This window comes from Helianthus annuus, chromosome 5 (assembly GCF_002127325.2).
Source record: "Helianthus annuus cultivar XRQ/B chromosome 5, HanXRQr2.0-SUNRISE, whole genome shotgun sequence".
Classification (NCBI taxonomy): Eukaryota; Viridiplantae; Streptophyta; class Magnoliopsida; order Asterales; family Asteraceae; genus Helianthus; species Helianthus annuus.
In genome coordinates, this window is record NC_035437.2 from 167851483 (window position 1) to 167869265 (window position 17783).

General features: G+C 36.7%; 1 long non-coding RNA gene across 1 annotated transcript; it reads left to right on the plus strand.

The window, feature by feature from the left end:
- The first annotated feature begins 9107 nt into the window (after nucleotides 1-9107).
- On the plus strand, nucleotides 9108-14301 carry LOC110939314. Its single transcript, XR_004893567.1, has 6 exons — nucleotides 9108-9622; nucleotides 10131-10260; nucleotides 10689-10833; nucleotides 11511-11752; nucleotides 12445-12505; nucleotides 13911-14301. It is a non-coding gene; the product is annotated as an uncharacterized LOC110939314 (long non-coding RNA).
- Nucleotides 14302-17783: the final 3482 nt, after the last annotated feature.

Here is a 17783-nt window from a genome sequence, read left to right on the forward strand (position 1 = left end):
ATTACTCGATTACCGAATGGCCAGATGATATGTGATTGCCAACCCCAATGCCTCTATCAAAGCATTGGTCATGTTTTAAGGTAATTAGTTCACGCCCGTTCTCTTCGAACGTCGTGAGGGTGCCAAACCTAATAGCGCTATCAACTAATAACCCCCGTTGCCCTACAAGCAACGACCCGGTAGATGTAGTGGTCTTACAATGATAGAAAACTGAGTACAATAACCAACATCCCATTACCCATGCATTCCTCATCGGAACGTTACCCGTTATCCCTTCACTGGGATCCATGCTTGAGAAAAAGCAATGAACTCACCTTAGGTTTGCTCGGTAAGACTAGTTACCCGTTCCCGTCAGTCAACCAAACCCTACCGTGGTTTCCAAAGACAATCAGTATAGTATTCACACATATCACGTATCTAACGTACACATTGCACAAGTAGCAGATAAGGAAGACACACGTTCATATACGCATTGTAACTGTTTAAACATACAATCCGTTGACCTAACGTTTGTCGTAATATCACATAACAAATGTTCAACCGCACACAAGACCACATCCCACGTGCACTACGTATATTAGCATTCAACAGATGAGTTGGTTATTCCCATTAGTTGATTCAGATTGATCAACACAAGTTACTTTTCACACAAAGTTTGCATCTATCACATAATCGCCTCGAATTGCATATCAGATTCTCAGTTATCAAGGTAACATTTAACAATTGGGTTGGCTACCTATACGAGTCGGGTCAAGACCCTCACAACCTCGCAACTAGCCTACATTACACTTATGGCCGAGATTCCAAAACTTATCACTGTAATCACATGTGCCTAGAAAATGATCATTTATAATGAGCTGCCACTATTGAAATTTGTGTTTGGATTACTCAAGACACCTTATAGATAAACAACTTTGGAAAACTCACTTCACGTGGCCTAACCTTGGACCTTCTTTAAAAGTAGTCAGACAACAAAATGGTCATGTGAACTGCCACCTCTCAATATTATAAGCACATGAGTCTTGACTAATCATGGCCACAATCTACAACCCCATTGGACCAATGTTCGGCCCACTAAACGATCAACACATCAAAAGATCACATGCATATTATAATGTTTTAATTAATGTTTGTTTTGATGTTACTTGGCCGCCACTTGTTAAAGTAGGCATGCTACCATTGGACCGATTACCTACTGGCTTACATCATCTCAATTACTATCACAATAACAAATCACCCTTTAATGAACTGCCAAAACACTATATGATATTTTAATAGAATAATAAGCCTATCTTCTTGAAACCAACATTCACGTGAACAATTTCAAACTCAGCAGACACTTTAATAACAAATATAACATGAACAGACCTCATATATCAATAAAATAGTGAGCTGACACTAAAACAATTCCAAATAAGATGACCTTTCCTTTTAATACATGCAACCGCCACCGCCACTTTGAGCAATCAACAACCTTTTTCACTAGACAACCTTTTTTTTTATTGCAAGGTGATTGGGCCAACAATAAATGGTGACATCAAATCAAACAGCCAACTTTAACTCATACCAAATTGCCTAACATGTGTGTATTAGTCAACCCAACCCCCCCCCCCTGACGCATCCCCTGGCGGTCCAATTAAAACAAGAGGCATATGAAAAGTTGAGCACAAGTCAGACCATTAATTACTTCATAATTTTACATGCAGAGTATTGATATTGTCGGCCATATCTTTGACTTATAACCTACTTTATCTTACTTACATTACAAACAAGAATCCTACTGCCATAAACAAGATTTCACACGTATGCGATCCAGATTACACAAACAAGGTCATACAATAAAACTTAACAAAACATCGAATTACTAACCAGAGAACTGCCGAACAAAGTGTAATCTCGAAGGGGGGTGGGGGTTTTCTTCAGTCGCTGGTCGCCAATGATGCGGTAGGGTTTGTTTGATTTCGTGTTTATAATCAATACGTACAATAGGCATTCATTAATATATAATCCTTGGGGAAGTCGGTTCTCTTATATTCCGAAGTGGGCTTAAGCCCACACATTTGGGCTGCCACGATAGTTGGGCATTAGCAAGGTTTGGCTAGGAAAAATCCATATATAATAATAATAGTCAAAGTGACCGGCTATAGTAATAGTAAATTGAATAACCATCTAAAGGGGTTTTATCAACTTGTATTAGACATAAGAATTGGGCCTATGATCATTGACTAATCGATATAGTAATGGGTTGACGGGTTTCATAAAATTGAGGTGCGGCCCAATTAAAGCGGCTATTATAATACGAACACAAGGACATATGAAAGAGAAATACGAGAAACAAGATAACGTGACGAATAGATACTGACCTTGAAAGTTAGGGTTGTCACATCATCCCCAACTTGAAAGAAATTTCGTCCCGAAATTTGACGAGTAAGCACAGAGGAATGAAGTGATGAAAACTCTAATTAAACTATATGTAATACTACGCAAATAATAATCACAAATAAAAATCAAGCATTACACGCAATCACTAAGCATCCAGGTACTGCACAGGCACTACGTAAACCAAATTGTAAAAACAGGATTGCTAGGTCAGTTGGGTGCCACATCATCCCCAACTTGAAAGGGAATTTCGTCCCGAAATTCGCCAAGGATATCGAAAGTTGGTCCCACCGTTGAACATTCGGGGATAACAGAGCTTCACCTGATCTTTGTGTTCTCCCACCGCGAATTTCCACTATTTCTTAAGCTTAACAGCTTCCCAAGGGGTTCAAGTACAAATCCTGGATCTGTGACTAGGTTCTCATTTCCATATATGTGTTTCTGGTTGCTAAAATCCTACCTTGACTTTCCCACATGTCAAACTTCGTTCCCATGCGTGGCTATCTGGGCCTTCAGGCCCGGTCACCCACATATGGTCTTCAGGTTTCAATGCATCCTATCAAAACTCAGGTGAATAGGATATCGAGGCCCATATGATTCGCCTACCCCACTTTCCTAAGCTGAGAAAGCTGAGAAGACGTCCTCCTAATTTGGTTCCCAAGAGTTCACCGCTCCCCGCAGTGCTAACGAGGTTAAGGCTACGCAATCTTCGAAAATCCCGTGATGAATCTGTGATAGTATCCCGCGAATCCAAGGGATTGCTGTATCCCAGAAGGAAATTAGGATTGGCATAAGGTCAATTCTGGAATTCTACCTAACGATGTGGAAGTAAACCAGGTAACTCTTCAGAAGATACGTCAGAAAATTCACGAATACTGGAAGATACTCTATCTTCCTTTCTTAAAGTGGCGAATCAGTGACAAGAGCTAGTATAGCAGAGTAGCCCTTCCGTAGACACTTCTGGGCTTTCACGACTGTGACAATGCCAACACGGCACCACTACGATGATCTTAAACTGATAAGGATTCCCCACTGGGGAGAGGGAACGCACGATTTTCTTTTGCAGAGAATTTTCTGCTCGATACATAGATAACCAAGTCCATGTCAACGACCATGTCAAAACTTACAAGAGTATTGGGAAGTAGGTCAATGTCGAACACTTGACCCACGAGATCAAGTTTACAACCAAAAAGAACATGTGAAGCTTCTATCGATTTACTATCAGTTAGTTCTACTACATGCTTATTTGCAAGAAAGGTGGAAGTCAGTCCTAACTAACGACTGAACCCTAAGGCACATAACTCCAATCGAAACAAGAGTCAAATAAAACAGAAGCAGAAAAAGATCATTCAAAGAAGACGTACCGGTCTCAACATTGCCATCATTGCGAGTCTCCCCCAGCGCCAATAGTAAATACTCTTCCACGTGCTCCGTTCCCACCATTGTTCCCATTGTTGCCGCTCCCAGTATTGTTGTTGTTGCCAGCATTCTGATTAAGCTGAGGGCAATCCCTCTTAAAATGACCCTCATCACCACACTGGAAGCACCCCTTTTGATTTCCCTGGTTCTGCTGAGACTGTTGCCCTTGCTGTCTCTGATTCGGCTGAGTCTGCTGCTGCTGCTGCTTTGGCTGAGGAGCCCTACAATCCTTGGCCTCATGGCCTACCTTGTCGCACCTGCGACAAACTCGATCACACTGCCCATAATGATGAAACCCACATTTGCTACACTGAGGCTTCTTTCCCACATAAGGTCTCTGATTTTGATTCACTGAGGATGATTGGCTAAAGCTGCGAGTACTGCCAGTATCTGTCTTCTTTTGAGGCTGAACCGAGTTGGACGCCTTGTCCATATCACCCCACTTGCGTTTACTATCAGTGACAGGAGTAGTGGCTGTGGTGGCGGCAGTAGTAGCTTTAGAAACACGCGGTGGCAGTGAGTTGCTTTCCACCTCCTGATCAATAATCTTGTGAGTCAACCGGACAATCTGGGTCAAGTTATTGAGGTTTGCAGCGGTAACCAAACCCTTCACTCGTGGAGGTAACCCCTTGATGAATAACTCGATCCTTCGTGACATAGGTCGAGACAAATTCGGACACAAGTCAGCCAGCTCATACGACCGCTTCACATATGCCTCAACCTCAGATCCCACCAGTTTCAGATCGTAATACTCGTTCTCTAGCTTCTGTATCTCATCACGAGGACAGTATTCCTCCCTCATTAATTCCTTGAAGTCGTCCCAAGTAGTAGCGTTTGCTGCATCAATACCCAGCAGCTGAACCTGGGCATTCCACCAGGTTAAGGCACCATCCTCCAAAGTGCCTGTAGCATACTTCACACGGTCCCCCACGGGACAATTGCACATAGCGAACACTGACTCAGCTTTCTCGAACCACCTCAATAGTCCCACAGCCCCTTCCGTCCCACTGAAGGTCTGTGGCTTACAATCCATAAACATCTTGAACGTACAGGCAGGCTGGTTGTTTGGGTGCGCTGCTTGGTAGGCTGCCAGAGCCTCAGCCACACATGTGTTTATCAGATTTGTTAACTCGGCCTGAGTCATGTTGATGCTACCACGTCCGTGTCCTCTTCCACTCATGTTTCTATATATGGAAATAAACTAATTTAGGTGTCGAAAACGAGGAAGGTGCTCAGGTTTATCACGTTAAGAACGATTAACTACCATGTTAATACACAGACAGGGAAGAACCCCTCTTACATTCGTTAAGCCTCATTGGGATTTGCATGCACCACGCGTTATTATTATGTGTGCACCCATGATAATAAGGCGGGTTGCATGCTCCTCTCGATGCTTCTTAACTTATGTTTGAAGTTTCTCCCATCCCAATCAACACAAAATAAGCACTACCAACAAGATTAGAATTTACTAGATGCAAGTGTTATGTTACACTATCAATGTGTCATGATGCCTACCATGTCGTATCGTGCATGCTATAAATATAGTTACGTTTACTAGGCATATAAAGCATAAGCTAACGAGGAACGAACCTTGCAGTCTGAAGCTGAGTGTCATGGTCATCGTTTGGATCAATTCGGTTATAGTCTGGTTTTATGAAAACGTTTTAAAACCGAGTTCTCTATAACCAGTGGCTCTGATACCAAACTGTCACACCCCCAAATTACCACCTAGGGTATGTCCCTATTGGAGGTGCAACGATCCAACAAAGAGCCACCAATCATATCAAACACAAGTTATAATGTATTAAAATACCCAATTGAAAGAAATGTATTGTTTGAAAAGTTAAACCAAAACCAAAGTACTGAGCGGAAGCATAAAGGTATAAGTGTGTAAATGTATCAAAACCAAATCAAAATAACTGTTTATTATGACCATAACCACTCCAGCAACATCAGACAGCAAGCTCCCAAGTTCCTTCAATAGTTACCTACAAGCATGTAAACAAGTGTGTCAGACTACGCTGGTGAGTTCAAGGTTTGTGTTTGTTTACCAAGTTGTGTTACCGATCATGTGAGTAAAACAGTTTACAAGACGTTATGTTGTTTGTTGTTATGATGTTTGCTGTTTCGATGTTGTTATTACTCGATTACCGAATGGCCAGATGATATGTGATTGCCAACCCCAATGCCTCTATCAAAGCATTGGTCATGTTTTAAGGTAATTAGTTCACGCCCGTTCTCTTCGAACGTCGTGAGGGTGCCAAACCTAATAGCGCTATCAACTAATAACCCCCGTTGCCCTACAAGCAACGACCCGGTAGATGTAGTGGTCTTACAATGATAGAAAACTAAGTACAATAACCAACATCCCATTACCCATGCATTCCTCATCGGAACGTTACCCGTTATCCCTTCACTGGGATCCATGCTTGAGAAAAAGCAATGAACTCACCTTAGGTTTGCTCGGTAAGACTAGTTACCCGTTCCCGTCAGTCAACCAAACCCTACCGTGGTTTCCAAAGACAATCAGTATAGTATTCACACATATCACGTATCTAACGTACACATTGCACAAGTAGCAGATAAGGAAGACACACGTTCATATACGCATTGTAACTGTTTAAACATACAATCCGTTGACCTAACGTTTGTCGTAATATCACATAACAAATGTTCAACCGCACACAAGACCACATCCCACGTGCACTACGTATATTAGCATTCAACAGATGAGTTGGTTATTCCCATTAGTTGATTCAGATTGATCAACACAAGTTACTTTTCACACATAGTTTGCATCTATCACATAATCGCCTCGAATTGCATATCAGATTCTCAGTTATCAAGGTAACATTTAACAATTGGGTTGGCTACCTATACGAGTCGGGTCAAGACCCTCACAACCTCGCAACTAGCCTACATTACACTTATGGCCGAGATTCCAAAACTTATCACTGTAATCACATGTGCCTAGAAAATGATCATTTATAATGAGCTGCCACTATTGAAATTTGTGTTTGGATTACTCAAGACACCTTATAGATAAACAACTTTGGAAAACTCACTTCACGTGGCCTAACCTTGGACCTTCTTTAAAAGTAGTCAGACAACAAAATGGTCATGTGAACTGCCACCTCTCAATATTATAAGCACATGAGTCTTGACTAATCATGGCCACAATCTACAACCCCATTGGACCAATGTTCGGCCCACTAAACGATCAACACATCAAAAGATCACATGCATATTATAATGTTTTAATTAATGTTTGTTTTGATGTTACTTGGCCGCCACTTGTTAAAGTAGGCATGCTACCATTGGACCGATTACCTACTGGCTTACATCATCTCAATTACTATCACAATAACAAATCACCCTTTAATGAACTGCCAAAACACTATATGATATTTTAATAGAATAATAAGCCTATCTTCTTGAAACCAACATTCACGTGAACAATTTCAAACTCAGCAGACACTTTAATAACAAATATAACATGAACAGACCTCATATATCAATAAAATAGTGAGCTGACACTAAAACAATTTCAAATAAGATGACCTTTCCTTTTAATACATGCAACCGCCACCGCCACTTTGAGCAATCAACAACCTTTTTCACTAGACAACCTTTTTTTTTATTGCAAGGTGATTGGGCCAACAATAAATGGTGACATCAAATCAAACAGCCAACTTTAACTCATACCAAATTGCCTAACATGTGTGTATTAGTCAACCCAACCCCCCCCCCCCTGACGCATCCCCTGGCGGTCCAATTAAAACAAGAGGCATATGAAAAGTTGAGCACAAGTCAGACCATTAATTACTTCATAATTTTACATGCAGAGTATTGATATTGTCGGCCATATCTTTGACTTATAACCTACTTTATCTTACTTACATTACAAACAAGAATCCTACTGCCATAAACAAGATTTCACACGTATGCGATCCAGATTACACAAACAAGGTCATACAATAAAACTTAACAAAACATCGAATTACTAACCAGAGAACTGCCGAACAAAGTGTAATCTCGAAGGGGGGTGGGGGTTTTCTTCAGTCGCTGGTCGCCAATGATGCGGTAGGGTTTGTTTGATTTCGTGTTTATAATCAATACGTACAATAGGCATTCATTAATATATAATCCTTGGGGAAGTCGGTTCTCTTATATTCCGAAGTGGGCTTAAGCCCACACATTTAGGCTGCCACGATAGTTGGGCATTAGCAAGGTTTGGCTAGGAAAAATCCACATATAATAATAATAGTCAAAGTGACCGGCTATAGTAATAGTAAATTGAATAACCATCTAAAGGGGTTTTATCAACTTGTATTAGACATAAGAATTGGGCCTATGATCATTGACTAATCGATATAGTAATGGGTTGACGGGTTTCATAAAATTGAGGTGCGGCCCAATTAAAGCGGCTATTATAATACGAACACAAGGACATATGAAAGAGAAATACGAGAAACAAGATAACGTGACGAATAGATACTGACCTTGAAAGTTAGGGTTGTCACAGGCAGCCCTTCTAAGTAAGCTTATTTCATTCAATTTGAAACTTAAAAAAAGATTACATCAATGAGTTGATAAATAAAACTAATTTGTTTTGCTGAAGTATGACTATTAATGATCAGTTGCCTGATATGAAAATTCAATCTAGAGATGTAGCAAAACCACCAAGAGCTGGTGGTAGGCGGTGTGGCGGTGGTGTCACCGAAAGGATGGTGTGAGTTGCCTGCGTTGCAGGGTGGTGTCAAAGGGGAAGGTAGAAGTTGTATTGCAGAGTTGTGGCAGAGGTGCTCCTTTGGCAGTCGGAGTTGCAGGTGGCGGAGGTGCTCCCCTGGCAGCGGGAGTTGCAGTTGGTAGCCAGAGTTGGAGTTGGCAGCAGGAGTTGCAGATAGTGGTATAGTGGTATGAGTGTTATACTCATATATATTTGATATATTTAATATAAAAATAAGTCTGGGTCCAAAAATTTAATATATTAATAAATAAAGTGAAAATAAAAGCAAATGATAAATGACAGTTTTACCCTTCATTAAACATAACTTTTTACATGTGGTTAATTTTTTTGGACTCAAATGGCGTTTTCGAGAATGTCGCGGAGGGAAATAGTACAATTTGAGATTTGGCCTTAAAGGGCGTAAGTGGACAAACCAAAGGGAAGTAAATTGCAATTAACTGTACTTTCAATTTACAAAAGCAAAGGAAACAGATACACTTATTTACTGAGTTTGTGTCAAAAGAAGTACTTTTTGCTTGAACAAAATTCTATTTATTTTGTTAAACATAATGTAAATATTTGGTGCGGCGTGTTCTAAACTAACCAGTTATTTCCCAAGTGACGAATTATTATGGATCCACCCCTTAACAGGGCCACATATTTTCTCTATACTTTGGCCCCTCAAAATGATTGAGTCGTCCATGGTTGAATATTAGAATTGGCTTTGATAATTTCATTGCTGATATACGTTCATTGATTTTTACTCACTTGAACTAAGAATATTAATTGTCTTTATGCAGCTTATAGTTCCAGAAATAGTAGCTCTTATCTCTGATTTTTTTTCTTTTTGGACGTAGGGCGACCTTCGTGATCAGGCGCACGTGAGGTAGCGCTCACGAGCCAAGCACTTTTTTATTGTCCAGGGGCAAAGTGGCCTGAAGCGGCCTGAATTGCCCTGAGCAGGCCAAAAGTGGACTGAATCCTCTAAAATTGAACTAGACCAGTGGAGGAATAAATTCCCATATGTTTGCCAGTTTGTGTTTGGTGAAGATCTTTTCTTCAATTATTTCTTCCTTCGGTCATCTTTAATGCTGAGTATGTTTTACTCTTTGTTAGTTTAATTCAGTTATGTTTACCAAATATGTGTTTCTTAGACAATGTATCAAATTAATCATTCTTCAAATTACATTATGCAAAAGGCTTTTGTCGTGAACTCATGCCTGTAGGTTCAGTTGTTAAAGATACTATTTGTTTAAAAAATAACTATAAATTACATTTTAATATATTTTAGTGTAACTATTAATGTTTTCTAAAATTCTACATGCTTAGAAAAGTTAACATTGCTTTTTTGGTCATACGTAAACTTAAAAATGATTTTCTTTTTAAAATAAGAGTAGTCTTGATATGATCAGGTCAAACTTTGCAGGTATTTGAAAATGAAACTGGTTTGGAAGTTGACTTTTTAGGTCAACTCTTGGCTTTCATCTTCTTTAGGTTTTGTTTCATGGTTGTATGACATGGGCTTTAATGCCAGTAGATATTATATGTTTGTGTTAAGCCATTAACTTTTATAATTAATGGAGTTTATGTGTGTATGGTGTAGACTGTTGATGAAGTTGTTCAAACTTATCATGGGAAGACAAAAAGAACCCTGGTGAATCACGATAGGTGCGATTTGGCTTTTTGTTTATAATTATAACAAAGGAAAGTGGACAGTTTCTCCTTCTGTTATGGTTAGTATATCTCATAATGTACTTTATTAGTTTGATTTTGAAGTCCTGTTTGTAAAGCCATCCTTTAAATTAGCTTAGCAAATGCATACGTAGTCTCATATATGTTGAGTGAATCTGCTGGAAGATTCATTGTCAACAATAGGAGTTTCTATCTTGGGATTTGCATTTGGTACTAGGTACCGGTACCAAAACGATACCGTACCGAGCAATTTTTGGTACCAATTTGTTACCCACTTCTTTCGTTTTTCGTGGTCAGTACGGTATGACATTTTGGGTTGACCAAAGTCCAGTAGATTTTGTGCTTAAGCTTATGTTTCAATAAGATTCCAGTGACTCGGTTTCGAACTGCGTATCATAGATTGGTGTACCAGTTTTGGAATCAACTCTTTTTCTTAAAATATTTGCTGATGATTTTACTTTTACGTCAGGAAACAACTACTAGTATTGCTACATGATGAAGATGGTCTTGTGGGATCCATTTTGGGGGCTGTTGAAGTATCGAAAGAAGATGGTTTGGAACTTAACACACCCCTTCGAGGACCAATCACTCCTGTTACCGTTGAGCATTTTGTGGTTGGTTTTACTGTTTGAGTCCCTTTCTATGTAACTGTCACATTCAGTAGGACGATAACGCAAAGCAGATTTGAGTATACAAAAGATATAGATAATAAGATAGTACCTATTAAAACGTATAAAATAAAAGAGTAAAATGTCATTTTCGTCGCAGAGGTCTGGCCAGTTTTGCGACTTTCGTCCCAAGGTTTGTTTTTTCGGATGAAAATGGCAAGATGAAGTTAACGATCCAGATGAAAATGGCAATATTTTCAAGCCTTTTTGATCCAGATGTGAAAAAACTAACCTTCGAACGAAAGTCGCAAAACTGGCCAAACCTCAAGACGAAAATCTCAGTCTTATGTAGTTTCAAATGCACAAAGAAGTTCAAAAACGTCAATTTTCATGATTTATGTTCAGTTTAGAGGTAAAATTACCCAAATGTCATGGAATTTTATCTTTAATGTAACATAAATCATTAAATATGGAGATACTTGATTGTGTGTTTGAAACTAATTTGGACTCAGATTGTGCAATTGAAACTGATTTGGACTAAAATTGTGAATTTTTAAACTTTTCGACGAAATTCATCATTTTGGCAAAAACACAGGGATGAAAATTGTAATTTACTAAGATAAGAATAGTTTTTTTATTTTTACCATGAGCTTGCTTTGCAGTATCTTGATCCTTCTTTGCAGGATTAGCACTCCACGAAGCTCTTTTAGTTGATGTTGACATACAGTTCATGTTTAAAGTCACTCTGCTGGTTATCTTCGGTTGCGGAATTGATGAAGTTTTATTATCTTTTGTTCTTGCACCAAGCTTCAAAAAAATACAAAAACAAAAACAGATCAAAAATTGGAAAATTGTCAGTAATTACTACAATCTAGAGGTGGGAATATTGACTGGTTCGCGGGTCAAAACGAATCATTTTGTAAAGGTTTGTCTAATCTAAAGCATTTCATGTTCAAAAGTATTAAACATTTTGTTAAAAAAAGAGTAAAATGCCATTTTTGTCCGTGAGGTTTGGCCAGTTTTGCAAGTTTCGTCCAAAAGTTTGCTTTTCGGCTTCTGGATCCAAAAGGTTTGAAATCTTGCCATTTTCTCCGTTAAGTCAGGGGTATTTCCGACTTTTTTGTTAACTTAAAGGACAATTCAGTCTTTTTCAGGGGTAACAAGCTGGATGGACTTAAAGAGATGCCCTTTAAGTAAAAAGACCGAAATGTCCTTTAAGTTAACAAAAACCGAAAATACTCCTGACTTAACGGAGAAGAAAAATGGATGGAGTTAACGAGCTGGATGTGGCAAGATTTCTAACCTTTGGGATCCATATGCAAAAAAAAAACTCTTTGGACAAAAGTCGCAAAACTTGCCGACCCTTAGGGACGAAAACGGCATTTTACTAAAAAAAGAGTAATTTACTTTTTGAGTCCTTGTGTTTTAGTGGTTTTAATCACTTAAGTCTAAAATCAAAAAGTTTAACGCTCCGAGTGCCAAACCGCTCACTTTATAATGTTTTGGCGAATAAAATGACATTGGTAGCTGATAGTGTTATTGTTTGTGTCTATATAGATTGCTTTCAGTTTCTATGATTATGTAACTTTTATAATTAATGGAGTTTATTTGGTGTAGATTGTTGATGAAGTTGTGCAAACTTATCATGGGAAGACAAAAAGAACCCTGGTGAATCACGGTAGGTGCGATTTGGCTTTTTGTTTATGATTATAACAAAGGAAAGTGGACAGTGCCATTGAATATAAGAACATGAATGATCTTTGAATAGAAAATAAAAACTCATTTAATGGTACAAGTATTCTTTTTTAGCTGTATATAAGCAATGCCAAATTCTCCTCCTTAGAATATCATTTTGAGTAAACAACCGTGCAGATATGTAGTACAACAGCATATTAGAGTTCTTTGTTACATGTCATATCCGTTATATATATGCATATTCATAAATGTTATACTAGGTATTTTTCGTCTTGCTTCTTTTTGTGTATATTGTGGGTTTCAATTATTATTAATCATTTAAAGGAGAACCAAAAATGAATTATGATTAGATGGTAACCGGTCAAATGATTAGATGGTAACGGTCAAAATGGGTTGTTTTGAAGAAGTTTCAGTTTTGGTTCGGGTTAAAACAAAATCTAACCAAATATGGGTTCATGATTAGATGGTAGTACTGGTGGTACTGGGTAAAACAGGGCGTTTTAAGAAAGTATTGATTTGGTTCAGATTAAAAAATATCTGACCAAAAATGATTCATGATTAGATGGCAACCGGTCAAAATAGGTTGTTTTAAAGAAGTTTTAATTTTGATTTGGGTTAAAATAAAATCCTACCAAATATGGGTTCCTGATTAGATAGTTACCATCTAAATGGGTCATTTTTTTAAAATGTATTAGTTTGTTTTGTGTCAAAACAAATCTTAACAAATATGGGTTCATGATCACATGGTGATGGTTTGTTTTAAAAGTATTATTTCTAACAATTTTAACTTATATATTTGTGTGTTAGTCCACCCGCGAAACTCGCGGGATCTTAGGCTAGTTAGAAAATATAACGCATTTAAACCCTTTTCAATATACACAAAACTGACATAACTTAAACTAATGAACTTATTTTGACTTACATTAATGAATTATTTTGAAGATCCGTTTCGTGTAACTTAAATTAGACAATATAACACATTATTATCTTTTAATTTATATATACAAAACTGACATATACAAAAACAAATAGGAATTTTCTTCTACCAATTTATGACAAAATTAAATTAAAATATTAATTATTTGGTAACGGTAGTGAGGATTATAGAGAATTTGCGTTTCCATCAATATTAATAATAATATAATATAGTTGATATATATGTAAAACAGTTACATATACACTAAATCTTAAAATTTACATCTTTATCATAAAAAGAAAAGTATATAAGACCTTGTTAAATGTTATTGTTAAAGTAAGTTGGTTTCTTTCATCTCACACAATGCATAAGTTCTTCCCCTTTCTCATTTTATTGTCTTTGATTGTTTCTATAACACATGGCTGTTTTTTAACTGTACCATGGAGTGTTTATGTTCTGAGTAATATTCCAGGTGATATTGTTGCTCATATTAAATCAGGAGATGATGATCTTGGTAATCACACAATCCCATTCAAAGGGAACTATAATTGGTCGTTCTGTTCCAGGGGTGATCATCGCACTCTTTTCTATGGTTACTTTTGGTGGGGTTCAAAATTTCAATCTTTGGATTTGTTTAACAAGGAGCTTGAAAACCATTGTTCTCTAAACAAAGCCGGTAGACAACATTGCTATTGGTGGGTACGCCCTGACGGATTTTTTGTATCCCCATTAAATAATACCTTTTCTGATTTTTACTGGAAGTTTATAAAACCCTGGGGTTAACTAATATTCGATAGGCTATTGTATTAGACATAACAAAGCTTGATGGATTTATTTAGCTGATCAATGAAATGATTTTTTTACCTTTGGTGTTCACATGAAATGTGTTTCCAAATTTTTATATCTATTTGTTGGCTTGATATTAATTTCTACCATTTTAAGTAACAAGAACCATATATAGTCTACTCGCAAGACGCTAGAAGCTTAGATTACACATTGAACAATTACGACTGTAAGTTAGAGAAATGATACGGACCCTCCATGACCCGTTAAACAACCGGTCAAGACTAATCAATTCTCCATGTTCTCAATTGTCCATGTTCCCACGATCTTTTAGTTTTAGTCATGCATATGTCACATGTTTACATTATTTCCTTATTTCATGTTATCCACGTAGTAGTAGGTTATGCATCTAGTTTCTTTAAATACCATGTTTTTCATTAGAATGAGGAGAAGAAAGTTGATATAAAATAATGTCTTGTTCTTTACTTTATTTCTTGGGAGTGTTTGCCTACTAAAAAAGGCTAAATCCATTGTGAGATTGACCATCTCGAATCGGTCTCTATCAATTGGTGTTTTCATTCTCGATCATCATGCCTCCTTGTACAAGCTTCGAAGAAGGCGTCACAACCTTAGTTGACATGGTCGACCGGCTAGTAACCCAACAAGAAGCTATTGCCGCCCAACAAGCCTCGTATACCATGTCAATGTTTGACATCATGTGGAATTTTCTCGCGGTACAACAACAACTCTTGTTTTTTTGCTCCCGACTCCGCCTAGAACCTCCACCTCCACTACCCGCTCGACCGCCACCCACAACAACCCTCACCAACACCAACCCGAAAAACTCACATCCACCGCCGCAGCCACTACCACAACACCAAAACCCCACACCACCAATGTGTGCGTCATTAACACCACCACAAAAACCGTTACCCAAACCCATTACACCGCCAAAAAAGTGGGCCGCACATGTTATGTTCCCGACACTATAAGTTAAGTTTACCTTCATTATTATTATTATTATAGAAGTATAGAAACGGTAGTGGTCTTATTATGAAGTTATCTCACGTTACCTTTATTCATAATTATCATAATTAATATTATTAGTATTATTGTAACTAAAAGTTCAATATGAGTAGAAGTGTAAATGTATAACAATGCAATTGCTTAATGTGTACATATATAATAGCCTAATTGTTTAATTGTTTTATTATCGGAAGATTATTATTTTCCACATTATAATAATATGATGTAATGTTATCATGTAGAAATCGCATAATTTATATTGGTCGATGTTACCACAAACATACTTATGTTTTAACTTCATAATTTTTTTAATTACCTAAGAATTTAAATATTTGAAATGTTTATATGAAAAATGTATGTTGTATGATATCCGCCATTCAATATTATGTGTTTTTAGGAATCTGATTTTTATTTCATATATGATTGTGTACATAGTTATATTATATTATGGTTGAATACATGATGTATGCACATAAGTTTATTATAATAGTCATGTGTTCCTTTCTCTGAGTACAATTCATATATAGAATGCTTCTTATATGATTCATATACACGGTGACACTATATGATTAAAAACTTTATTTTTGTTTAGAAAACCTATGTAATGTATCATAGAGTTATGCAGTTAACATATTATCATAAGAAAAGATATAACGTGGATATATTACATTAAACGTTTTAATAGTGTTCTAATATATTCTTCATATTTAACCATGATTAGTAAGGAAAATAAAAAAAAATGTTTATATTATTATATTGTATTTGATGAGAAGGCATCTTATATCAATTATATATTGTACAATTTGATTTTGTACATTAATATGCCATTGTTTATGTATATAAACAGTCTTCAATGAAGCAGCTAAATTAAAGTTGTGTATATGATCACACGTTATAAACATGATTGAATAGTGATCAAGATTCATTTATAATATGGCATTCGAAGTCAAACTCACTAAAACTTATTGTAAATTTATTGATGTTTGTAAGATTTTGGACTGATAAATCTTAATGATTCGGTCATACAATTGATGTTATGTGGTGAAAAAATTAGTTATACATGTGGAATAAAACAAGTTCCATTGTCAAACCTCAAATATGCTCTTGAAGAAGCAAGATTGTTAAATAATATATAAGGTTTGAAATGACCACCATAAAAGTTGTGTGATTTTAATCCATTCATGAAGTGAATGTGATGATAGAATGACCAATGTAAGGTCGCGATCATGTATATAACAACTAAGAAAATTAATAACGATGTCACCATGATAGTTATTTGGTTATAATTCATTCCTTGAACTGAATGTGATGATATAATAATTGGTGTAAAGTTCATAATCATGGTAATTGAGGAAATTGTTATGATGCTCATGTAATGAGATCAAACATGTTAATAATGTGATGACTATACAATGATCGTTATAAAGGTCGTAAGATATAAGATTGATAAATATTATACGACTCAACTACTTCTCAATTGATGGTAAGCAAAGAGAACATTATTTACAAGGAAAAATTAATTGTCACACTTGAGACATATGCTCCTAAAGTAGCAATATCATTATAAGAGTCATGGAAAATGAAATGCTTTTATACTCATGTGACCGAGTAAATAATGAAAAACTATGAAGCTTGTTTTGGTCCTACTCCATTCGCAAAAGTGAATGTGATTATATATGTAATGATGGACCTAATTGAGAAACTTGTAATGATGAGAATGACTATAAGAATAGTAATGATGGTCATTTAAATAATGATAATGGACCACAAAAGTAGCAAACTAAGGAGTGATTGCATAACGTGATGGTTTGAACTTTGAAGTTGTAATATATTTTCTCGTATCATACGTTTTGTATTACATACGAGCAAGTAATACACACACGATCATAAACCAGAAGTTTAAGGATCATAATTATTTAATTAGTTGGCATGACCGGTTAGACCACACCGAGTCAATGATGATGTGAAACATAATGAAGAACTAGAAGATTCTTCAAGCTGATAATTAGCATGTATTGTTTTGCTCTCAAGGGAAATTTTATTATTGCCAAATAAAGGAGGGTGTGTATCCCTAAATATTTTGCAAGTGATTAAAGGATATGCATATCCTAACATGATACCATTTAGTGTTTTAAATCGACGCATCGTCTAAATGGTTATCAGATCCACAACCTGAAGCTTGTGTGATTGTGGCTTAGCTAATGTGATAGCAAATATATTAATCCAGATTAGTATATTTATTTGATAATAGTGAATTTGATTCCCAAATTATTAACGATCATTGGAATAAGTGTTATTGTTGAGATGATCACTAAACGTCTACTATTGTTTACAAAGCCAATGATCATGAGAGGAGAAAAAGTTCATTTAGGTACATGTAATTTTTATATAGTACCATCAATTCATATCAAGCCAATAAGTTATAGTTCTCCCCATACAGTTGGTTTTTGGTTAGGAACCAAAGATGTCTCATCAAAGATTTTGGTTGTGTGACATATATTGAAACTCATCCACCACACCGCACAAAGATGAGACC